The sequence below is a fragment of the Urocitellus parryii genome, chromosome 10 (genome assembly GCF_045843805.1).
Source record: "Urocitellus parryii isolate mUroPar1 chromosome 10, mUroPar1.hap1, whole genome shotgun sequence".
NCBI classification, from domain to species: Eukaryota; Metazoa; Chordata; class Mammalia; order Rodentia; family Sciuridae; genus Urocitellus; species Urocitellus parryii.
The window spans coordinates 92,233,616-92,261,371 of record NC_135540.1 but is presented as its reverse complement, the minus strand read 5'-3'; the positions used below and the strand labels follow the sequence as shown (position 1 = coordinate 92,261,371).

The following is a 27,756-nucleotide window of genomic DNA, read 5'->3' as shown; positions in this document are numbered from 1 at the left end:
GATGTCACCCTTCTCTCAGTCAAAATCCAAAGGTGGACCTGGGCAGAAATTACTGGAAACTTTTCTGGGATCCACAATGAAACCCAAGTGCATGAGAGGCTCATTTCCCTTCTCCTCTCTGAGAGGAACAATTCTCTACTTTGAGAGTATCCCCTTTCCCTTTTGCTATATCCCTTCAGTAAACTCATTCTTGTTACTCTGAGTGACATGTCTGAAATTATTCTGAACTGATCACAAGACTCAGTGTTTGAAGGGGATCTTCAAATTGCCTCAGTGTCTCAGAAGTTCCCAGCTCTATTAACACTATGAATTCATAATTTTGTAAGATTTTTGGAAGCCATATATGAATTATGGGTGTGTTTGAGCCAACATAAGATTGGGAAGCTGCTTTTCTGGGAAATCCTGTGTGAAATTCCCAAACCCCTGCTCATGCTGGTTCTCTGCCTTAGCTCAGAGTCTTAATCAAACAGCAGCTCCCCAGAGTTGGGCAGAGATGGCCATGACCTGCTAAGCATGAAACAACCTGTTTACCAGAGGATCCCCTGCTACACTGAAATCTTACACCTACTGAACCCCTTTTGTCTGTACTGGTATAACTAAAGCAACTCAGGCTATTTCTTTCTTAGAGTCAGACCCTTCTGCTCTGTTCAATCAAAAATTTAAAAAACTGATAATTTATATATCCACCCAAAGAAGGAATGAAAATGAGGACATCTAGGTGAACATTTTTAAAGGGCAAAGATCAAAAGGGAGTGAGCTCATGAAAACAAATATTTCCCACATACTTCTATTTGATAAGCAAAAGCAGGTAGGCATCACTACATTTCTAAAGCCACTGGCAAATGACTTTGTTTCCTTCATCTTTCAGGAAAGATGGATGCTGGGGCTGAATGTACAATGAAAGGTAAGCATCACTTCCAGTTTCCTGGAAAACCAATGGAAAGGCAACTCACAACACTCTAATTAGTGAACTCTGTCTTCAAAGAGGTGAAAGCTACAAACCAAAATCAAATGGCAATATAAAGGCATATGGTTTAATTTTATTTTCTCAAATAACTTTTCCTTGAACTGAAATATTTCTGTCTCTTACACAGGGAGTGAATTTCATGAAGATAAAATTTGACTTGACAAAGTGATTTGTGAAAAGTTGTTAGGATAGGTAGGAACCTGGCCATATAGCCTCCTCTAATGGGAGCAACAGGAGGAGGCAGGCCTAGATAAAATTACTCCCTGTTTTTCTTTTTTCCAGTTTTAGAAAACATCTGGCAACCAAACAGACAGCATTTAGTGATGATGAACATCCCAGTTGCCACACAGGCCAGCAGGAACCCAATCACATCCAAAGAGTAGTACTGGAACCAGGAGAGGTCATGGGCAGCCACCCGGAGGTGTTTAGCTCCTTTGTGGCGCATGACAAACTCAATCCAGAAGACAGCTCGATCCAGAGGCTTTGTTGGCTGATCATGCTGAATTCTTGATAACTTCATAGCATTTGCTTTAAATCTAAACGTGAAAAATAAAAGTATCAATATTGAAAGTAATTTAATCTGTCTATGCACATGAAGTCAATGAAAGTTTTTCACAAGTGCCATATGGATGATTTCAAATAATTATCAGAGACTTGCCCTGCATATGATTTGTTTTTTCTTTCATCACCATATAATGTCTGATTTTAACTTATGTTCTGATGTATAAATATTTCTAAAGTGCCCATGGAATTTCAAGTCAAATGCTTTCTATCGGAGGAAATAGTTATGAACCATTCTGAGTCCCATAAGTGAGGGAGAAGGCACATAATTTGTAAAAGATCACCTTGAAGCTTTTAAAGAGGAATCATATCATGGTGTGCAGTGCTTCCTAACTATTCTCTCTGTTTTTCCTCTTCTTTTTTACCCTCTACTGTATTTTCCACTCAGTAGCCAAGATGGCATTATTAAAACATACATATCTAATTATGAAGCTATCCTGATCAAAATTTTCATATCACTTCTCATCGTAAGTAGAATAAAATCCAAGTCTACTCTTGTACTAGTGGTTTCTAATGGGTTAGACACTGGCCATGATTTCTGATAATATTTTTTCTCTCTCATTCTGTCTAGGCGTATGTGTATTTTAATTTTATTTTTATTGACTTTGTTGTTAGTTATATGTAACATTAGGACTCATTTTAATGTAATGACAAAAGCAAGGAATATAATATGCTCTAACTTAGCCCCTGACACTCCTCTTTTTCCATACCCTTCCTCCCCTTCCTTCACTCTCTCTACTCTACTGATCATTCTGATATTTATGTATACTTTTTTAATTAGTGTTTTTGCATATAATTAATATAGGGACTAACTGTGATATATCCAAAAATGTACACATGAACTTTAACCAGAATTTTTCAATTCTTCTTCCCTTTCCCTGTTCCTGCTTATTCCTCCTCAATCTTCTTTGTTCACTCTATTGATCTTTCCTCTCTTTTGATAAAATTCTCTCTTTTAGTTTATCCTTTCTTACACCCCATTATTTTGGATTAACTTGCACATATAAGAGAAAACTTTTGACCTTTGACTTTTTGAACCTGTCTTATTTCACTAGGCATGATAGTCTCCAGTTCTATGTATCTACTGGAAAGTGACATAATTTCATCTTTTACGACCAATAATCCGTTATGTGTATACACTAAAATTTCTTTTTCCATTCATCTGTTGAAGGGCACCTACATTGGTTTCATAGCTTGGCTACAGTGAACTGTGCTACTATAAATATCAATGTAGTTGAATTCCTGTAGTATACTGATTTTAGATCTTTTGAATATATACTGAGAAGTGGGATATGTGAATTATATTGTAGATCCATTCCTAGTTTTTAGTGGTTTTGAGTACATGTGTGTTCTCCCTGTTCTTCAGTGTTACCAAATGTGCTCTCCCCTTGGCACCTTCATACTTTTAATCTCATCTGGTTTTTCCTTGAGTATCCTTTCATGAAATACCATAAGTCTTGCTTATATCTCATGGCTAAGGTCTTGGCCATCAAGTCACTCCTCAGAGGTACTTTTCTTGGTCTTATTAACGTAGTAGCCCTAGGGATTTCTTCTATTATTTTATGTTGTTTAAAATGTGTTTCCTAATAATTTAAAATACATTACATTTTCTATAATAACACCCAATAGTACAAGAAAAACACACCATATTCTAAGTGATCACCAGGAAATATCACAATTAACTTGCAAGGATGGTGGAGTAATGATACCCATGTGCCCACTAATTGGATCCTGATACAGAATTTGCAGGTCATATGTTCTGCCACTTAGAAGATTGTTAAGAATCCATTAGAAGACTTAAATCTGATAATGAAATATAAACTCAGAAAAGTAACAATATACAAATAGCCACACAAAACAAGTTAGCTTTTTAAATATATAAATAGCAAACTCAGTGAGAAAGAAATCAGAAAAATATTTTTTTAACAATACCTTAAAAGAAAAATCACTAGGAATAAATGTAATAAAGGAAGTGTAAGTTTTCTACAATGAAATTTATAGAATATTGAAGGAAGAAAATACTAGGAGATGGAAAGTCATGAACCTGCAGAAAGAATACTGGCTGAAACCAAACTATAGATTTACTAAAATCCATATCAAAATACCAATGAAATTCATCTCAGAAATAAAAATTGTAAAATTCATATGGAAGCCCAAAAAATCTCAAATATCAATAGAAATTCTGAACAAAAGGAGAAATTCTGGAATTAACACAATTCCGATTTTAAAATAGACTACAGGGCCATAGTAACACAAATAACATAGTGTGGGATAATAAGAGACACACACCAATGAAATATAATAAAGGCCCAGGAAATACACCTGTAGAGCTGTAGCCATCTGATTCTTGAGAAAGTTGGCAAAAATACACATTGGAGAAAAGAGAGTCTTTTCTAAATATGATGCTGGTAAAACTGGATACCCATATGTAGAAGATTGCAACTTGATCCCTAACTCTGACCCTGTACAAGAATGAACACAAAATGAAATTAAACATTTCAGTAGTAAGTGAAATAAGTAAAAAAAAATCAGAAATAAAACATATTGTGTGTTTCCCTTCACATGTGGAATCTGGCAGCTTAGGTGACATAAAAGTAACAAGAAGACTATTACACAAGAAGAAAGGGATCGGGGGAGAAGGAGGAGAGAGTTTTAGGTTAATAAAGTCTTTTAGGATATAATGTAAAACTGATATATTCATATTTAAGTCTGATGTTTTAATCTGTATTCTCTTTTTCCATTCTTTATTTACTTCTTTCAGAGTATTTTTATTATTTATTGTGCTACTATTTTTTTCTTGGAAATGTAGTTTTGAACTTGTCCTTTAAGTGATACCTTCCTTAAGTAATAATTCTATCATTAAGAGAAATGAGAGTTGAATTGAAGACAGTCATTCTACCTAGAAACTATATACTCCATGTAATTTCTTTTGCAATATGGAAAAGATTAAATATTGAAGTTCTCTTTTATCAAATATCATGAAGAAAGTTTTATTGTGCTTCTAAGATTATCACAAAGTCAAAAAAATCAACCATATGGAATGTTAGAAAGATATTTGCAAATCATATATCTGATGAGACTTATGTCCATAAAAGATGGAGAAATATTAAAATCAATAATTAAAGCATAAATAACCTGATTAAAAATGAGCAAAGGGTTGGAGCTGACATTTCTCTCATGAAGGAAGTGAATGACCAAAAAGCACATAAAATTATGCTCTTTAGCTATCATGGAATGCAAGTCTAGACCACAGTGAGCTACAATCCTTTTCACTAGGATGACTACAATACAAGAAAAGGTGATAATAAATGCTAATAATGATATGGAGAAATTGGAACTCTCTTATACTGCTTGTATGCTGTAAAAATTTTTGCATCTACTTTGGAAAATAGTTTGGCAGATCTTAATACATATAAAATTATTATATGATCTAATAGTTCTATTACTAGAAATTAACAGAAGACATGAATACATATGTTCATACAAATTGTTCACATTGTTCATAATAATCAAAACTGGAAACAGACACCTTTATAAACTGATGAATTGATAAATTACTTTGAATATTTCCAACCACACAATGTTATTCAACAATAAAAAACAATAAAGGCTGACCCTTGGCAAAGCATGATGAATCTAACAGCACTAGTGAAAGAAACCATTGAAAAAAACAATAATTTTATTATATTTCTATGTGAAATATTTAGAATAGGATGAGCTATAGAGACAAAAATTAAATGGAGTTTACCTAGTCTAGGAGGCAATAAAAAATGACTTCAATGCATGGTCACATTTCTTTTGATGTGATAAAATTTCCAAAAATTATAGTATTTAAGAGTTTTATAACTATGGAAACATCAAATGAATTTTAATTTTAATTCACACTTTAAAGAGATAAATGGTATATTGTGTGTTATACATCATTAAAATCTGTGAAAATATTAACACTGATATAAAAATTTTTGAATTTAAAAATTTATAATTGCCGAAATTTTAGGTATGGATTTAAGATACTGTCATATCTTTTAAGTTTATCATTCTTTTCTTCTGTAGATCCTGTCATATTTAAAAATTCAATCCTCATTGCAAATGGCTATATATGGAAAATAATTTATGTATTTGTAGAAATGGTGCAGTAATCATTTTCCTATGTAATCTACAAGATCAATGCAATTTTAAAATTCTTATGATATTTGAAGTTGTATACAACTCTGAAACAGTAATGGTTAAACTGATTGAAAATAGATTTAATATAGGTTGAATCTTTAGATTCTTTCAAAATTACCCTCCTCCACAGCCACATCAATATTTATAGCAGCACAATTCCCAATATCTAAACTGTCAAACCAACCTAGATGACCTTGTATAGATGAAAGAATAAAAAATGTGTCATATATACACAATGGAATATTACTCAGCAATAAAAGAGAATAAAGTCATGACATTTGCAGTTAAATGGATGGAGTTAGAGAACATAATGCTAAGGGAAGTTTGCCAATCAAAAAACCAAATGCTGAATGTTTTCTTTGATATAAGGGGGCTGATTCATTGTGGGATCAGGAGCAGGAACATGGAAAGAATAGATGAACTCTAGATAGCTCAATGGTTGGAGGAGAAGGGAGAGCGCATTGGGGTTACTCATGATGGTGGAATGTGATGATCATTATTATGCAAAGTACAGGTATGAAGACATGAATTGGTGTGAATACACTATGTATATTACCAGAGATATAAAATGTTGGGTTCTATATGTGTAATAAGAATTATAATGAACTCTGCTGTCATATATAAATTAATTAATTAATTTTAAAATTACCCTCCTTAAAATGGGCTAAAATTTATACTCATTGGTGAGAAGACAATTTTTCTATGAATACTACCCATTGTCAAAGTTGTTGTACTCACATAGGGTCATTAATGACCATCCTCAAGGCCTTGAGGAGATCTGAACTTGACCATGTTCTGTAATCCAATTGAATAGCTGCTGCCTTGGCCTTCACATGAGCAATGTTATCAGGTTGATCATCAAACAAAGGAATGCCCACCATAGGGATCCCATGGTAAATCCCTTCATAGACGCCATTGGTTCCACCATGAGTTATAAAAGCTTTGGTTTTGGATGACCTAGGATTGATTTAATGTCAGAAAAATTATTAATTTAAATCTTAGAAAATGAGAAATGTGTATTATAAGACATTAAAGAGATCAGAGAGTATTCTAGGTGACAAATTATTGTAAACATGACCCTGAATTAATTATTTTTTTTTCATATCACAGAGGAAGAAGCACCTAAGCCCACTAGAGTGCTAACCGAAAACTACATGCAAGAGAGAGTACATAACTTGAGACTTGAATACTGAATACAACATTAATAGGTAGAAAAAATAGAATATTTTTTAGTAAAAGAATCAACATGCACTTATGGAAAATAAGGTTATGAAGGACATATTAGCATATTATCTCATTAAGAAAAACTGAAGTCGCTAATTTTGCTATGTAGCATGTCCAAAGCAACAGGGAATAGGATGGTGATGGTACTGAATTCAGAGAAAAGAGAGACGACACTTCATTACAAAATGATTGCACTTCATAATGAAGATTGTGCATTAATTTCCAGAGAAAATAAAGAGTCACTGTTCATTACAGAAAAAAAAAACCCTGGATTCCATTTTGAAAAGTATTTGAAATACACCTGCAGGAGAAGAAAGAATAAGTGAAAGACATACAACAACACAGGGAGACAACCCAGGAACTGAGTGATAAATTCTTGCAGAGGTAATTGTACCAGAAATAAAGATAACTTGGATTCGGTATATAATGACAGTGTATATTAAAATTGTAGCTTTTTGCTTTTTTTTTTTTTTTCAAACCATCAGTGGGCCTGGAAAATAACTAAAAGGAAGTTGAACATTGTGTTTGATTTTTTTAATTAACAAGTATTGCACAAAATGTTTCCTGTTGAATTGTAAGCATCCAGATTGATGGTACTCATGCTTTTAGGACTTATCTCAGAGTCTTACCAAGAAGGTCATTCTGGGGGATCCAGTTGTATATTTGAGTGTTGGGTCCTAATTTATCTGGCTTCTTGCCTTGATATCTCCAGATGACCTGTTTGGTAAAGAATGTACCTTATTCTATGATTTAAAGTTTAATGTTATAGCATGTTTGCATTCAAAAATTTAAGAGATCTAGTTCAACATTTAACACATAAGGAAATAAGTACAATTTTAAGTAATGAGAATTATGAAAATACAAACTAAAACTCCATAACTATTTTGTTTTATGCAATTTTATCCTAGATTTCATTTTCCAAATTAAAATCATTATGTTTATTTCTTGTGAGTGACATAGATGAGACAGGACATGTATTGTTTAAGATGCTTATTTCAGTTTGCATTGTTTTTTAAACACAAAAGCAAACTAATGCAGTCAGCTACTGTTAGAAATAAATGAATACTAACTAGGAATTACAGGTAACTTGTTTTAGGCTTCAATTTATTAAACACTACCTATAAAAACTTTTTAATGGTACTTATGGATCTCAACCCACACTTCTATCAATATTGGTGCATTTGGAAATTCTTTAAATTTTAAAAGTAAGAACCCATTTGCAACATACAAATAATTACATGGATATTGAAATAAAGTTCAAAATTGTGAGGTTGCTTAATGTTTTAAAACTGTGTGTAATCATTTAATGATGCAGTACAAATCTTGTTAGTAGTCTTATATATCTCCAAGATATTTTTATGTCCAGGAACAAATTAAGGAGCTGATTTTGGAAATTAAATGCAATCTTCATGAACTGGAGTATAATTTCTAAGTGCTTATCTTCTAAATGCAATGAGAGCAGCAAAGTAAATTTAGGTCTACAGAAGGAAAAAATAATTGGGCGATTAGTTGAAGCCTATATCAGATAGGAAACCACAAAGTGGATGGAAAACACTCAAAGACCACAAGAGTGGTTATGTTAGAAATTGTGGTATTAAAGCATTTTATGGAGGTGGGAACTTTTGAATTTCAGCCCATGTCAGGCTTGCTTCTGCTTGACTCTTCCTTATACTCTCTTCTTTCTTCTTAAAAGGTATTTTTATGATGTTTTAGAAGCAAAGACTTTTGGGGTACACATATAATGCACAGGGTCCACTTCAAATGCAGAACTAATCTCTCCAATTTCTCTAATTGTCAGACATTTTCAGGATCCCGTCCACTAGTGTGAACTGTTTTTTTCTTTTTCTACAAATACATTTGACTGAGTGGGAATTTGGCCCAATGGTTTGGGTAGCCTTTATCCTCAAAACTCCAGGAAAAGTTTCCTAAATAAATTTATACTTTTTTTAATGGGGAGGGGATGTATTTTGGGCTTACAGTTTCAGAAGTTCAGTCCATATTTGGCAGACTCCATTGTTCTTGGGCAATGATGAAGTATATAATGGCAAGAATCCTATTCTTAAATGAGGGTAAGAAAGGAATAAGGGATTACATGGGATAACTAAAATCATGATAAAATTCAACCTTTTTCAATACCTGCTTAGCATTATTGTGGTGGTCCAATTATGAGTTAACTTTTATAGCTTTCTGATACATTGGCCATGTATATAGTGCCCTCAGGGATCCTGTAAGGAAATGGATGAAGTAACAGGGAAGAATGTGGTACCTGTGTAAATGCCTGTGATACCCTTACAATTAAAATTTCACAATGGACCTGTAAAATATATATTTTTTATGATCACAATGTTAACATTAACATGAATTAAATGCTCTCTACTGTTTAGAATAACCACACATATTTTGGTTTAAAACATGATTTTTGAGATAAATTAGAGATACACAATAGGTTATGTTTCACAAAGGATGCTTCATTAAGAAAACCCTTTATAAAGTTTAACAGACTTTTTACATATTTGGCCACTAAGAGGGCACTTTTGCTTACCTTCTGTGGAATCTGTGCAAGAGCAAATGCAATTATATTGGCTTTCTCTTCTGGCATGTTAGAAACCATGGACCCCAGAGAAAATACCACAATACCATTTTCTCCAGAACTCTGTACAAATTCTTCCATTTCCTGTGAATAAAACATTTGCTCCATCAAAAAAAGATGAAGAGGGAGAGGATACAAGATGTCAGATTAGAGGAAGGCTGCCTTTCTAGTTGCTCCAAGGATCAAAATATACGCAGTGAGAATACTGCTTGTTAGTGAGGTGGGTGAAAGAAGGATTTCACTAAAATTCAATACTGGACAGTGAGTGTGTCTCAGAGACTCAGAAGCTTGGGTTCATTAAACAAAGAAGATTATATTGATATCAAACTGTTTGTGGAAGCAGCTACAAGCAGTAGTAATGGTGCTGTGTACCAAAGAAAAATGGAAAATGAAGGGAGAAACACAGTGGACATATTTGGTATGAAGAAACCTGAGATCAGAGAAGCAACATGAACTTAGCTGATCCAGAGGCTCCACTGAGCACTTGTGATTGAAAAGTGCTGTTTATTTACTGCCTGGGGAGAGATAAGGTGAATTTATCTTGAGGTGGCCTTGCTCCAGTGTCTGTTAACAGAACTGGGAGATCTGAGAAAACACTGCTAGAATGCTTTTGTGTGGCCTAGAGTGTACCTAGCTAAATGGGAGTGAAACAGGCATAGATAAGATTTTACCCTGGGGGATTCAAGTTAGAAGAGCAAAGGGGCAGTACAACTTGCTTTTCTTTTGAGCTGGTGGCTCATGTGACCAGCTGAAGTGGGTGAGAATCTGAACAGGTACTTAGCAAAATACTAAGGGACTGAGCCTAGGAAAGATGTGCAGGTGAACAGCAGAGTGTGTGGAAATCAGTTCCTCTGTGAAATGAGTATAATTCTTAGGAGGCTTCTGAGATTCAGGCTCCCTACATAGATAAGCAACTGCCAGGCCCTAGGTGTGTGTCCATCCAATTTCTTCAGTGTATGTATATGTACCAAACAAAACCCCTGAGGTCTGATTAGACCTGAGTTTCCTCCATCAGAACTCATCCCATAGAACACTGCAGCAACCCCACCCCAGGAGTGCATAGATCTGGTCTGTGCACACAAAGCTCCAACTGACACTTATTCCCATTTCAACCTATGTCATACTGGTAAGAAGGGGAGCAGAGAATTATTTCAAACACCTTCAGTCTTAGGCCATTCCAAGTGGTAGCTCAGAGAGAAACACAAAACAAGGAAGGGGATAACAGTACATAAGTAAAAAAGAAATGGAATGAAAAACAGTTGAATATTGTCAGTAACCATCCATTCTAACAATTTTGGCCACCTCAGTGGAAATGATTCCTTCATTTATCATTAAGAATATTTTTACTATTTCTTATTATTTCTGTGTGTTTGTGTATGCTTCCATTACTGATTGGTTTATGGACATGTATTCATATACATTTCTTTCTTTTATTCAGCTTTAGCATTTTTTAAATGTAGCTATTTTTACTTGCATTGTCTTTTGATAGTTAGGGATTTTTGGTATGTATATATTTGTTTTGTTTTGTATTGTCTTAGTTGTCTGTTTCTGTATCTCTCTTTTATTCTCTTGGTTGTAGCAAAAATCTATTCTCAATTTCTCTCTCCATTTATTTGTTTCTCCTATTTTCTCCTCCATCCTTACGACTATCACCTGCTGTCTCTTCTGCATTCTCTCTCTTCACTGTTTAAAATTTCAAACTTTTTCCCCCTATCTTCTTATCTCACATTATTTCCTCTTACTGACTGTTATTTTGCCATCTTTAAACTAATTAGTTTATATAACTCTTGATCCTAACATTAATGTTGTTCAAATTATTACTTCTGTGGATTACATAGTGGCCACCTGTTTCTTGTTTTAATGTCAGATTTAGTTTATATTTATGCACTGCTTTGTTGTTGTCAATTGCTAACCCACTTTTTCTGGTTTTTGTAGCAATTTACATTTTGGAAGTCATAAGAAAATCCAGATATTTATTTTAATGCTGTACATTATTTGAATCAGATGTTGTTATTGTTTATTTACCCTTATTCTGTGAGTAGCTGGATATCTACAGTGACACTACATGTTCACAGGGTAGAGAAATCCACTGCTGAAAAAAATTCAACCAAAATATAGTTCATCTTGCTCCACATGAAAATTAATGGTATTCAATCACTAACTATGCTTTAATACAGAGTATAGTAGAGGTAAAAACTCAAACAAATGATAAGGCCTCAAATAGAAACAGCTGGGGTGGGTTCATGGTTTCTACCTATGGAAATCCACTGCACAGGAAAAATAGAGAGAATTAATTCAAAGGCTGTGAATACCATACTTATAAAGGAGTCTTAATCCAGATCACTTCACGACACTTTGGAAAGTAAATATTATGCCTTAAAAAAGTAGAAGAGGGGTGGAGTTGTGACTCAGTGTTAGAGTGCTTGCCTAGCACACATGAGCACTTGGGGGGGGAGATTTGATCCCCAGTACCAATAAAAAAAACTAAATAAAATAAAGTTATTTTGTCCATCTGAAACCATTTTTTTTTAAAAAAAAAAGCATGGAAGAGAAATCCTTCCTAACATATGCATAAAATCCAACACAAGAGTTTAAGAATTATGTAAAAATAAGGTACCATGGAATCACTTAAAAGTTCCTAATTTAGCAACAACTGATGCCAAAGATATTGAAATTGATTTTAAAAAATCAGGTAAACATTCAAAAAGTAAATTATTATAAACTATAGTCAATGAAATTATCATATTTTAAAATGATCAATGAAGTAGAAAAATGATCAATGAATTCCAAAAGAACATAGAAAAACAATTGAGTGAATTAAAAAAAAATCATTGCAGAATATAAATAAAAAATTCAACAAGATGGAAATATTGAAAAAGAACCAAATATAAATCTTCAAAGTCAAAGATAAAATAAATTAAATAAAAGGTGAGTTGAAAATCTTTATAGTACAATAGACAATACTGAAAACAGAACGTCAAATATAAAAGAAAAAGTGACCAGCTTTGAATATTCAGACAGTACTAAAGTAAAGAGAATAAGCAACCATGATGTTAATAATTATTAAAGAAAGAGTTCATATAGAAGAAATAAAAAAGCAAACCCTAAAGTTCAAAAATGAACAAATCTTATTGGAAGAGTAGCTAAGCAAATGAGAAATAGGATCACATTAAACATAAAAGAATCAAAATGACAGGAATTAATAAACATCTTTTTGAAATGACATTGAATATAAATCATCTCAATTCTTTAATTAAAATATGTAGTCTGGAAGAATGGATCATAAAACCAGACCCAATGATATGTTGTTTATAAAAGATACACCCTACAGGAAAAGACAGCCATAGGCTGAAAGCAATAAGATAGAAATTGATACATAATGCAAATGGAATCAGAAAATAAGCAAGATTATCTACTCTTATCTGAAAAACAGACTTCAAGCCAAAATTAATCAGAAGAGACAAAGCTGGTCACTTCATATTGGTAAAATAAATAATCCAACAAGAAGATATAACAATTATAAATATTTAAGTCATAAACATAGATCCAACTAATTACATAAGAGGCACTAGTCAAATTGAAACACCAGATAGACCCGAATAAAATAATTCTTGGTAATTTCAACACAATTCTCTCATCTTTTGATAGGTCATCCAGACATAGAATCAATAAGGATTCTTTGGACCTGAAAAATATCATAAGCCAAATGAACTTACAGATATCTATAGAACATTTTATTCAACAGCATCTGAATACACTTTCTTCTCAGCATCTCAAGAAAACCTTCTCCAAAACAGACAATATTTAAGGCCACAAAAAAACTCTCATCAAATACAAAAAAGTGGTATTACTTAATATATTCTATCAGATCATAATTGGATGAAATTAGAAGTCAACATGAGAGTACCATACAAAAATTATATGAACATATGGAGATTGGACAATCTCTATTGTATAAAAATGAATTATAGAAGAAATTAAGGGAGAAATTTAAAAATTAAACTCAAATGAGAACAGTAATACAACCTCTGGGGCAGAATGAAGGAAATTCTAAGAGAAAAGTTTATAGCTATGAGTTCCTGTATAATAAAATCATAAAGATCCCACATACAACCTAATTTTTCATTTCAAGACCCTTGAAAAAGAAGAACAAACCAATTCCCAAACAGTAAAATAGCAACAAGGAAAGATAAATAAATAAGAGAGAGAAAATAGGAAACAAAGAATTCAAATTATTAGATTTTTAGATGATATGATCCTATATAGAGAAGAGCCAAATGACTCCACCAAAATTCTGATATTGCTAATAAACAAATTTGACAAAGTAGCTGAGTACAAAATCAACATACAAAAATCAATAGCTTTCTTATATACCAACAATGAATCTACAGAGAAAAAAAAAATCAAGAGAATTATGTCATTTGCAATAGCCTCTAAACAAACAAAAAACAACAACAACAACAACAACAAATTCCTAGGAATAAATCTAACAAAAGAGTTAAAAGACCTCTAAAATTGAAGATTGAAATTATAGAAGACATAAAATAAGGTGAAAAGACCCTCCATGTTCATGGATAGGTAAAATTAATATTATTAAAATCACCAACTATCCAAAGCAATATGTAGATTCAATGTAATCCTCATCAAAATATCAATGACATTCTTCACAATATTAGAAAAGATAATCCTAAAATTTATCTGGAAGAATAAAAGACCCTCAATAGTCAAAGAAATTCTAAACCCAAAAAGCAAAGCTGGAGGCATCACAATATCTGATGTCAAATTATACTACAGAGCTATAGTAACAAAAACTGCATGATTCTGACATGAAAACAGACATATTGACCAGTAGTATAGAATAGAAAACACAGAGAAAACCACACACATGCCAAAAACATACGATGGAGAAAAGATTGCCTTTTAAATAAATCATGCAGGGAAAATTGCAGAAAAATGCAACTATACCCTTATCTCTCAACCCGCATAAAAATCAACTCAAAATGGGTCAAAACCCTAGAGATTAGAACCAATACTATACAACTTCTAGGAGAAAATGTAGGGTCAACATTCCATCATATAGGCCAGGCAATGACTTTCTCAAATAGAACCCCTGAAGGTCAGGAAATAATTCCAAGAGTAGATAAATTGGAAGGCATCAAATTAAAAAGCTTCTGAACTGCAAAGGAAACAATTAGAATTGTGAAGAGAGAACTTAAGAAATGGAAGAAAATCTTTGCAAAACACCTTCTGACAAATGATTAATATTTAGAATACATAAAGAATCCAAAAACTTTATACCAAAAAAATCAAACAACCCAAATAATCAAAGAGAAAATGAATTAAAAAGATGCTTCTCAGAAGAATAAATATAAATAGGCAACAAAAATATAAACACCAAATATGTTTACCATCATTAGAAAGAAGGGAATTGAAAACTACACTGAGATTTTATCTTTCACCAGTCAGAAGAGTAGTCATCGAGCATAAAAAGAATAATAAATGATGCAGAGGATATGGAGAAAAAAATTTTTTTACAAATTGGAGGAATTATAAATGAGTACAACCACTATGGAAATCAGTATGGATAGTTTTCAAAAGAGTAAGCATGTCAATATCATATCACCCAGGTATACCATTTCTCTGTATTTATCCTAAAGAATTAAAGTCATCTTATAACAGTGATACATACATACCCATTTTATAGCAAAACAACTCATAATACACGTGGAACCAGCCTAGGTATCTGCCAATAGATTACTGATTAAAGAAAATGTAATATATATACACAATGGAGTTTTATTCAGCCAAAATAAGAAATAAAATTATGTCATTTTACAAAAAAATGAAGTGAATTAGAGTCTATTACATTAAATAAGTCAAACTCAGAAAGTCATGGGTTGTATATTTTCTCTCATATTTGTAAGCTAGAGAGGGAAAATGGAAAAAATAAGGGTGGATATCATGGAAATCAAAGGGAGATCAGTGGAGAAAGGGACCAATGGGAGAGAGGTGGGAAGGGATGGGAAATTCCTGGGAAGTTGTATTGGCCAAATTATACTGTTATATTGTGTACATGTATGGAATATGTAACATCAGATCTCATCATTATGGACAATGAAATGAACCAATAAAATGTAGGAAAAGCAGAGAAATTATTTGTATGTAAACTAAGAGAAAAGCATGTATTATTAGAATTTGGGAGTTATGGATACTTTTAAATTGACCCTGTCACTCACTTTGTTTGGAAAGAGGTGTGTGTTATGACATAGAAGGCACCATTAAGCTTACTTGTAGAAATACATGTGTGTGTGTGTGTGTGTGTGTGTGTGTGTGTGTATGTGTGTGTAAGAAATGACATAAAGCCATTCAAGTGATGATGTTAGAAATTATTATATGTAGACTCTTAATTCATAATTTTATTCATTACTTATTTTCATTTTTTGGTAAACACTATAGCTAGTACTTGGTTATAATTCTTATTGTTGTAGTACTACACTTGATTTTATTCCAGGCAGGTTATCTGGATGATTTTTTAGATGTAATTATTAGTACTTATTTCTGTCCTTATGAGCCCAGAAGTAAAGTTACCTGTGCATAGGATTTTTGTGCATTTTTATGTTTCCTATCTCTATAGTATTTCATTTCTTAATTTATAATTTGTGAGTTTCCCACGTTTTCCTCTATAATAGCTCATAAAAACCCAAGATTAACAAACAGTAGCATTCAGAAGATTAATATTATAGTTTGGACTTTCTTTTATGTAATTCTAAGGATACTAATAATCATGTACATGTCCAGAAATATACTGATCCATAATCAGTATTTTCACTGCATTGGAATGATACATGTACTTGAGTAATCATATCTTTGGATTATTTATATGTCTCATCTTTTGCCCTAAAATTTTTTAATTATATTGAAGTTGTATGAGAATGAACTGTGTATCAGCTGCTATAAAGAAACCTTATTTTTTATCTCATTATGAACCATGGGAGCTCTTGCACCACAGTGGGACTTCCTCTGGCCCTTTTATAGAACAGGTCAACTTGCTGAGTAGCTCATTCACATAGAGTGAACATTGCACTACTCCTAGGAACTTGTGACACATCCAGTTATTATGTGATTCCAGTAACCTAGAGCAACCTACAGCAATATATTCAATATATTTTCTTCCTGCTCAAAATGTTCTTCATCTCATGTTGTACAAATATTTTCTCACTACTACTGTTTTATAAATATAACTTTTTTATAAACCAATTAATCTCTGACATACACAGGTCTCACTCTTTCTGCAACATTATTTTTAAAGGAAAAATAAATTAAGCATGCGAAAATTTGGAAGAGCATGAAAAAATATGTAATGTTTAAAAAAATTGCCAAAATGATCTTTGGTTCATTTAGACATACTGTTGGTTCAAAATTTGAATTTTTTCATTGTGGTCTTTTTTTTTTCTGTTCATGTAAGTACATGAATAGATACATGCACATATATAATGTAAATGGAAGATTAAAATTCTTTTGTAAATCTTTTCTTCTCAATAAAATATTAATATTATTATAATCAGTATTTTGCCTTTTAGTCTCCAACTAACCTTGTGTTATGACTTAATGTGTTAAGCATTTATTTTTAAAGTAATTGTACTGGGCAAGTTAGTACACACCGGTAATCCCAGTAGGTCAGGAGGTTAAGACAGCAGGATCTCAAGTTCAAAGCCAGCCTCAGCAAGAGTGAAGCACTAATCAACTCAGTGAGATCCTGTCTCAATAAAATCTAAAATATGGTTGGGGATATATCTCAGTAGTTGAGTGCACATGATTTCAATCCATAGTACAAAAAGAGAGATAAAAAAATATATATATAAGTAAATAAAGTGATTGTGATGGTGTGGTATGTACCAGAATAAGTTTTAAAATCATTACTTAATGTATGACATCACTTAATGTGTTAATTAATTAATGTAAGACATTTTTTCAATATGTATTCTATAAGTAATTGCCATGAACACTGATTACATTCATTTGATTTTTTGTTTGTATAATTACAATTGGTACACTGTGAAACCCAAGGCTATTTGCATTGTTAAGAGTATTGATACATTTGTATCTTTGTCATTTTGACAAATTTCTGTATTTAAACAATACAGAAATTGTTCTAAGAATCTAATTATTCATGGAAATGCAAGTAATTTGGGGGAGTATTACTTTATATAATAAAGATCCATCAGACAGTGTTTGTAATATTGGCCTGTATTCTAATCTTGTTTATTCTATTAAATAACACCTGGTTCTATTATTCCTTATCATGATCACACTGCTATCTACCTTCTCATTGTCCTCCTCCTCTCTCTGCTGTCATTTCCCTTTTATTGACAAGATAACTTTCTCCTACTGTGAATGGGGAAATCTCTCAAGATCAGAGGTTAATGCTTTAAAACTTACAATAACTCTGTCTCAGTTTTTAGTCAGAACTTTCATTAACTTTTTGGTTTTCTGTTTGTATTGTATGGAACTTATCACAAACAACAAAATAATTCTATTGAATATGAGGCTTAAGTAAGATCTCAATGTGTTGTTGACTTTAACAGGTAGGGAAACAGCCATTCTTTAGAGATCACATAGCAATATGCAAGTAATGTTTGCTTCTAAGCATAGTATTTATTTAAAATGTTTTAGACTCTTCTGTTTCCTCCTATGAAATATTATCCTATTTGCTGACAGAATGATTTTGTAACTGTAAACTAAATGGCTGTGCTCAGAAATAAATGACAAGAAAACTTAGGACATCATTATGTTTGCAGTATATATTTCCTATGTTCATTCTGTCAGGAAGCTGTGATGTTGAGGCGTAAGTTTTCCAAGGGAGTTTTCCTGAGGTGTCCTCTAAGATTGGCATATGGCAGAAACTCTCTCAAGCTAAACATCCCTATCATGGTCTAAGATGTAGTAGTCTGTGTTCTCAGGTGAGTTTGTTGAAATGCTGGAGTGAAGACAAGTAAAGATCACACATTTATATCACTGAGAAAAGCAATTACTTTACAGCTAAAAGGTTGTGAAGAGCTTGAACACTTATAATATCATTTCAGGAATTCCACTTTCTCATATGATTGCCAAAATTCATGCATTTACCTTTAAGCAAGTTGAGAGAATATCTGTTCTCTAGGTCTTTGGTTGAAAATACAGTGTTGATTTTTCAGAAATCTCATTTCTGTTATATATGAAATTGTATCCACTGTGCCTGCCACATATGACCTAATTAATATTCTTGGTAATAGAGCTATCATACAATATATATACAAGAGAAAATCTGTGGTAGTTTTTTCAGCCATATTGTGAGTTTCTATCTCTAAATTTGAATATAATCCAAATTAATGTACACAGCAGTGTTTAGGGTATGCTAAAATAAGTTAAATGTAAAAATACCCAAATATTACTATTTCTAAGTATTAATCCTACCTTTTTGGTATAGGTAGGGTATAAAAAAGTAGATAACAAAATTCAGTTTTTCAGAAGGAAAATAGTATTATAGAAACAAAAAAAGAGTAATTACAATAGTGAATATTGCTATGGATCCTATTTTTGTACCAAGGACATTTTGTATATCATTGTATATCATTATTATGTACTTTTTCCAGGTAACACAATATGAAGTTTGAATATTAGTAGATAAATAAGCATAGTCACATGTAAGAACAACCTCATCCATGGTTACATCATTTGTTATCTGCAGTCTTGCAAGAACGTCCTGAGTGGTTCCTCTGCATTGTCTTTCCCTCTAAAATCCAAATTGCTGACTGCATTTTGACATTTTTCAAAACAGAAACTTTATTCACATATCTCTTATGCTTAAGTCTTTTCATTGGCTACCCAATGTACTTCACACATATTTTAAACTTCTACTAATTATCTTGCTTTCACTTACCTCTCTAGCATCATCTGCTCTTTGCTGAGCCTTCTCCTGCTGAACCACTCTTGACGTTCTTGGGAGTTTCCCTTACTATTGTATGTGCTTTTCCTTTTGTGTCTCCCTCTCTCCCTCAACCCCCTTTCCCATCCTGTGGATTCTTTAGAATTCACCTTAGTTATCAAGGCTTTAAGGTTTTATTTTTAATGATCTTCGCTGGAGGTTTCATTAGTATTGTATAATTTCCTTATAATAACTCACACAAATTTTTTTACTTGTTACAGTCTCTGTACCAACAGAATGTAAGATCTGGTTGATGCAGAAACTGTGTCAACTTTATAACTCTCTGTATCCAGCACTTATCTCTGGTATATGACAGCCACTTAATAAATATTCTCTGTATTTATTAGAATAAGTTATTGATTCTTTATTATGTATTACATAATGAATGTCTTTTTTCCTGATTATTCTCAAAGGAAAGCAAATATCCTACTTTCTTCTGTGATAATAATGAAACGCCATTACATGTGATGGCATAGAAATGCCTGGGTCTATAATTGGCAGAAATCTTTATCTTGCTTTTCATATCTCTGAGTTAAACACTCTGAATTAAGAATGCAGAGTCATTTCTACCAAAAATGTTAATCAAACAGAACAAAACAAACAGGAGAAGATTCACCTTAGGGAGTGGTTTGGCAGGTTTACAGTGGAGTCCTCCAACAAAGTCAAAATTTGGTAAGAATGGACGAGGAAATTCTAAATCCCAATAGGTTCGAATGAGCCAAAAATCAGCTTTCCCCATTGTCTCATATATTGTAGTGGGTCTCCCTGAATGGACAAAAGAGAAGAAAAGAAAATGAGAAATATGTACCTTGAATGCTTGATACATTGCCTTGAAATGAGTTGGATTTGTGTACGCAAGGTGTTCAAATGCACTTGAGTTTGTGTGTGTTCGTGTGTTTGCATACTACAATGGGTATGTTTTTTAAGCACATTTTTGCATACTATATTTGATACATTTTATATATGTTAATATGTACATAAACTAGTTGTGTGGGTACTTTCTAGTGTTCCATTAGTATATTTAAAATCACAATTAGATTATTAACCTAAGCCTCATTAGAAGTAAACATGCATTTTATTTTTTCTCTAAAACTACAAAAGTAACCTAATTTTTTAGAATTTTTTTGTGAGATCCATTAACAATCACTGCTCCCACCCTGTAGAGATATCTTTTCTAGGAGTAGTCAGTCAATTCTTACAATTGAGCAAACCATTCCCTTGATCCTTGATTCTTCAAGTGAACTGTAATGATTTAGTGAGTATGCCTGAATTCCTAGTGACCTCTACTGCATTTGCCTCATATTAAGAGATTAATAGTATTAACTTTGTAAAAATATACATTTTTGAAAGTATCTGCCAGAAAGTTTACACAAATATTAAAATAGAGATTGGTTCTCATGCTGAATTTAGTTCATATTGTCTTAAATTGTATATGCAGTTTAAAAAATATAGACTAATAAGGTGTCGTTTTACTCTACACCAAGGTTTTAGGGCTTAAAACATGATTAGTTTGTTTTTATCAAAGGAATATGAAATATAAGGTATCACAATGTATAACTTTTCTGTGCCTGATATAGAGACACTGTTAATGGTGAAATAATCTTCACAGCAATGCAAATACATATTTTTTTCAAATTTCTAACAGAAGAAACAAAGCTATTCAAAAGTAAACAATTTCCTCCATGATACATATATATGGTTGTGCTAGTAATACATGTGTATGTTATTAATGTACATGCCTATCATCATTAAAACATTTAGTGAGATTAATAATGACTGTCCTTAAAGAGGAAAAGAATAGTAAATTGCATTTGTAATTGCTCAGAGAAATCTTCCATGATTCAATTTGCAGGTTATTAATTCCTGAAACTTTTTGAATAAGTAATTGCTACTGGTTTCTAACTGGCCCTATAATATAACTGCCCCCTTTTATTGGTGAAACTATTTGTTCATCTTATATTTTCATTCCATTCTTTTACTTACAGAAAAGAAAATTCTTCTGATTTTATATTCATGCAAGCTCAGCTTCAAAGTCACAGGAAATTTAGGGTTTCACAGTACTAATCAAAGAACCAGCTTACCTAGAACTTCACTGTAAAACTGATTCCATTTCTTCACATCAAATGACTGGAACCAAAAATCAAAATAAAGTATATACATTATGTTTCTAATCCGATCCATGAATGTCATTTGAGCACTTAATTCAGACATAATAATGGGTACGTAGGAAGGAGGAAATGTAAGTCCACCACTGTACTTTTCATATTTATAGCCAGGAGTAAAGCGGAGAGTGTATACAAATGGTACTTTAAGTAGCTCAGCCAGCAGCTCACCACAGGGACCAATAGCATCTGGGAGAACCACATCAAATTTTGATTCACGTAGTTTCATCATAATTTTCTTGTTTAAAACTACATTTCTGCAGAGTTGTTCAATTGTATCAGAATATTCCTTGAACAGTTTTTGCAATAATGAATAAAATTCCCAAAAGTCATTTTTGGAGTATCATAAATTAATTCATGGATCCATTTGGAGAAACGTTCTTCCAAATATTGTTCACTTGATGGTGCAGGGTAAACCTCAAAATTAATAGCAGATGTTGTGTTGGGATTAATAAGAATGGAAGCTGTTGATGTCAGAACAGTCACCTCATGACCTCTCTGGAGAAGTTCATCCAGGATTGTCTTTATGTTGATCCAATGGCTGTATTCTGTGGGCCACACCAGCACTTTTCCACAGCTTCCCGAACTAAAGTAACACATCAGTTGTATCAGCAGAAGAACCAAGTTTCTTTTCACAGACATCTTGGTGCAATGTAATGCTTCTTTTACATTAGCAGCTCTTCTTTTCTTCAATTTCTCAGGCTTATATGTCTCAGGATAAATCAATCCAAAGTTAAAGTATAACTCCTGCACTTCAAAGTACAATTGTACAGACTGATCATGTGGATAATACAAGACAAACACAAGATAGAGTACGTCAAGGTTATAAAAGTTTGTATGCCCTAGAAGGGTTCATCTGTCCTGTGGTTCCTCTCTCTCTTTGTTTCTCTCTCTCCCTCTCTCCTTCCAGATGCTGACATGAGCTGAGTGGCTTTTCTTTGCTGGGACTTCCCTCAGGATGTGGTACTTCACCTTAGGCCCAGAGCAATGGACTTAGCCATCAATGAGCTGAGACCTCTGAAACCTTAAGCCCCAAATAAACTTTTTCTCCTCTAAGTTGTTCTTAGGCATTTTGGTCACAGTGATGAAAAAGTTGACTAAAATAACCACACCTCTCAATATTGTATAAACCTCAACACAAACATGGGTGGTGACAAGCTATGTTCAAATCACAGGATTCCCCTACTGAAAATATGATTTCAGTGATGCAGATACTTGAATGAGTCTACCTTACTATTTTTAAGAGTTCTTGGTAATATTTTTTAACAGTAGTGTAAAACATTCTAATCTAATCTAACATTACTGTGTTTATTTTTTGTTGTTGGAAGCAAACAATACTTAGGAACTGGGGCAGTATTTGTGGCTTAGTTATTAAGCACTTCCCTGACATGTGTGAAGCACTGGGTTCGATCTTCAGCACCACATAACAATAAATAAAATGAAGTCATCATGTCCATAAAAAACTAAAAAATTAAAAAATAAAATACCTAGGAACTTAACTCACCGTTTGATATTTATCATTATTGTTTTACTAAGCAATGTGTTGCATTCAATTATCTGAAGAATCATTTATTTTAGTTATTATGTTTTTGAATTTAGGAGTACTAAAAGGAAGATACAGATGAAACTTTATTCAATTTCTCTCATCTCTGTATTCCTATATAGCTTATCTTAAATTTTGTTGAACTTTTCCAATCATCACCCCTTAAATCACTCCTTAAATAAGGTTAAGATTTTTACAATTATGGTGATATGCTTTAGAATTTCAATGAAACTGTTCCAAGAGTCCTGTTTAGAATCAATGAGTATACTTGTATAACTACACATTTAAATTATCATATTTCTTAGGTTATTATTTCTATGTGGCAACTTTTGCCCTGATATCCAATTGATACTTTGGTAGAATGTGCTATATGTAACTGGGTGTGAGTAGTCTTTCTTCTCACCTTTCTGTGTCCCACTGGGAGCACTTATACAACAAAGAGTTTCAGCCAGCAATTCTCCAGTGTAGATCTGGTCAACCTTTTGATCAAATCACCTCACCTTTTAGAAAGCTCCTGGTAAAGACATGTTTTCTTGGGATTCTTTGAAAATTATTCTTATTTGAGATTATCAATACATACCAACTTCTAAATTATTATCTAAAATAATAGCAATCTCATATCATTTCATTTAATCTCTGTTGTGTATTAGTCAACTTTGCATTGTTACTCTAATAAAATTACTGAGAAAATGAACTGATAAGGAAGTAAATATTATTTTGGCTCACAGTTTGGGACATTTCACAGTCTGTTTGCACCATTGCTTTGGGCTGATTTTGAGGGGGTACATCTTGGTAGGAGAGTATGGCATAGAATCTGGCTAGGAATTTAAAAAGTGACATAGAGAAAGGAAGAGAAGGGTCTTAGATCCCAGTATTCCTTTCAAGGGCATATGCCAAATGACCTAATTTTCTTCCACTGGGCCTGACAATCTAAAAATTCTATCACCTCCCAGTGGTGCCTTGAGCCAGGGATAAATGCTTTGCGACACATTCAATATTCAAACTATAAACTCTTCTCCCCACAAAAGGAAGAAGGTGTGGAGGAGACAAAATTTCACTACTTGTGTTTTTAAAACCATATACTTGCTTTCATTTTCGTCAATCCATTTTATATGCATGATTTGTTCTTTTCTCACTGTATAATAATGAGCAACTTTTGAACATAAAATGTATATTTTGTAACATACAGAGCTTATATTTAAAACAATTTTTAGAGAAGAGATAAACAAGCTAAAATTTTTCTAAATATTGACCATGCAGACTGTACATTGTCCAGAGCATTCTTCAAAAGTATAAATATTTTCTGTAGGGAGACCATTGTATTATTTCTTTGACTCCCATGGGACATCAAGGTACTCTGTGTGATTCCAGTAAAATATAGCAGCATAACCTTATGTTCAATCTTTGTCTCACAGGTTTGTGGTACAAAGCTATCCATGCAGTAGATGATATTACACAAAAAAGGTAGAGTAATACAACCGCAGTTGGTGAACTAATTGCAAACATGGATTTGTTCTCATTCTGTGATACCCTTATGAAAATAATACCAGCTCAATTTGAGAAAATTCAGAAAATTGTGGAAAAGTATAAAAAATGAAATAAGATTGACTTTCTACTTTTTCATCTAATCTATTATGTTTCTTCTTTTTCCTCAGTTTCCAGCTAGGCTCATAGTGAAGCTGACTTAGGCAAACTGTAACTTCTTGAATAAAATATTTTGTAATAATGCTTTATGAAGATAAGGTTTTAAGTAATTCAGTAAAATAATATAATCACATGGGAGTTCATAACCCTCTTGAATCAAACTGTGAAATATGATATATCAAGAAATATGTAATGTTTTGAACGACCAACAATAAAAAAAAGAAAAAAAAAGATAATCACATTATATCCAGTGTCCATTTTATAGATAACTGCCAAAGATAGTATTCTGTACACCTTGATCATTTTTACTATATTATTATGAATATCTTATAAAACCAATGACTATATTTATTTTTAAGATTCTTGATGAATTTGACAGATGTCTCTTCTTTAATATATTCTGAAGTTATCTAAGAATCTAATAGAAAAACAAGATGTTTGGGGGAATAATTTCTCTTTACAAAATTTAGAAAAAAAGCTCATAACTATTGATGCCAATTTAAATGTTTCCATGAATTAATAACAATATCTGGTAATACTAATTATTGATATTGCATTATTCTTGATCTTATTCCTTATCTTCATTTTCTTCCTACTCTCTAACCACACTCCCGCCCCCTCCATACACACAAACAGCCACTGCCACTTTCTCTTTAAGTGAACAACAAAATCCTTCAACAATAGAACTATAGAACTAGAAGCAGTTCTCATTGGCCCATGCCTGGAGGTTCTCAAGTTCTACAATATTCTGTTTGATCTTTTATTCACAATGGTGAAAAAGCTTACTAAATACTAACTATTCCTCAATTTGAATGATTTCAATCATGAAATTTTTCTGTGATGTTGAATTACTTGAGGGTTGATTTAACCATTTTTCAACAATTTATATATTTTTGTATTGCTTTCAGTGTTAAAGATTATTATAATAGACAATGTGCTGAGTTCTGAAGGAAAAGTATGATGATTGTGTTTTCAGTCATTCCAAATGATTTAGATCCCATACTAGTGTTATGGGTATGAGGAGACAATCAGCTACTGAAGAAAGATAAAAATTAGACAAACTCTTCATAATTACAGGTTATAGAACAGTAACATAATTGCAAACTGTCTACAAAAACTCATTACATTTCATAACATAACTGTAACAAATATAGGTAACATTGTATTCTGTTTGAGGAGAGAGCAAAATTCAGCATTTTTTCCTGTTCCTGTTCTATATTACCACAACATAAAATTGAGACCTAGTATTTACTTTTAAAGTATGATTATGAGAGTGGGCCACCGGGTGAATTTATTTGAAGGATTAAGAGGAAATAATAATGAACTAATGACATCACATATTTTCTTCCATAGCTTAACTGTAGAAAGCAGATAGGAATCATTATGTTTCTAATGCCAGAGACATTCTACTGCAAAGTGACTTAGCTGGAAGAAGGGAAACATCTTTCCAGATGCTCAGGAGAGAAGTGATGCTGACGTTGGATATCTACTAAAAGACAGCAGCAATATGGCCTCTCAGAACCAAGGGGAAATGTTAGACTTTTTACACAATTGTAATTATTGAGTGCTTTCTCCAAGACAGTTAAATGTACACAATTCTCCAAACTAAAGTTGAACAAGTCTGAGATTTTGAGAAATCATATTGATATTATGAGGAATTCTATAATCTCTAGAGGAAAAAATGCTTAAAAATGAATAAATAATCTGAATTTCCATTTTTCACAAAAGAGAAATGGGCAACAAGTATATGCAAAGATCCTGCCCATCACTAATCCTGAAAAAAATGCAAATGAAAACAACCACAAGAAATAATCAAATATACATGACAAAGGCTATAGTCAAAAAAAAAAAAAAAGAAAAAGAAAAATGTTGGCAAGGGTGCAGAGTAAGAGGCATACTTACAGACCACTGCTAGAATGTAAATTAGAACAACCACCCTGGAAAAGAAGTTTCTTGAGAAACTAAAAATACATCTCCCCTGGAGCTCAACTTTTCCAGTAAGGAATAAAAAGGATTAAAGAAAAAGACATCAGTACTATATCAAAAAGATACCTGTACCCCCATGTTATTGCAGCTCTCCCAACATTAGCCAGGATATGAAATCAAGTAACATATTCATTTTTAGATAACAAAAGTGAAATATATATGCAGTGAATTATTATTCATCCATAAAAATGGAATGAAATCCTATGCTTGCAGGAATTAGAAAGGAACTGGTGAACATCATGTAAAACAATATAAACTAAACCATAAGAGAGAGTACTGTGTGTCTCCTTCATGTGTAAAATTAACAAAAGTTGATTTCATGGAAGTAAGTTTAGCATTATGCTAACCAGAAGCTAGGTAGGTTAGGAGGGTGTAGGAATAGAGATGTTGGACAATAAGTACTAACCGGAAGTTAGTTAGCAGGAAGAAGTCCAATTGTTCTGTGCCAAGCCAGGTGACTGTAGGGTACAACTCTTCATGTGTATCTAATAAAGATATAGAAAAGAGGAGTTTAAAAGTTGGTTATTATAGAAGTTATAAATAAGTATTTAAATGAAGTAAATGAAAATGAACTGGATTTGCCATTATATATATTATCCATGAATCAAGTTTTCTACTCTGCATAATAATGGTTACAATATATAAAAGGATAAATAATTTCAGAAATTTGAAGTTTTGAAATATTATCTAATATTTCTTCAAATTTGTTTATTTTCCATGTGTTCTGTTTACATTTAGCTACACAGAATATATATTTTTAGCTTCACATTGACTGAATAATAAGAAGTCACATAGTCACTGCATCAGTTTGATTTTCATTTTTGAAAGTCCTGATTTAGTAAAAGCACACATCACGTTGTATAAATCAATTCATGTTTGAAAATTAGAATAAAAATAGGAGAAAATCTATTTTTACTGTCAAGGGAATCTGTCTATACATATATCTAA

The 27,756-nt window shown here is 32.5% G+C and overlaps 1 pseudogene; it reads right to left on the bottom strand.

The window, feature by feature from the left end:
• Positions 1-1,068: 1,068 nt before the first annotated feature.
• On the bottom strand, positions 1,069-22,297 carry LOC144257210 (UDP-glucuronosyltransferase 2B31-like; annotated as a pseudogene).
• Between the last annotated feature and the right edge of the window lie 5,459 nt (positions 22,298-27,756).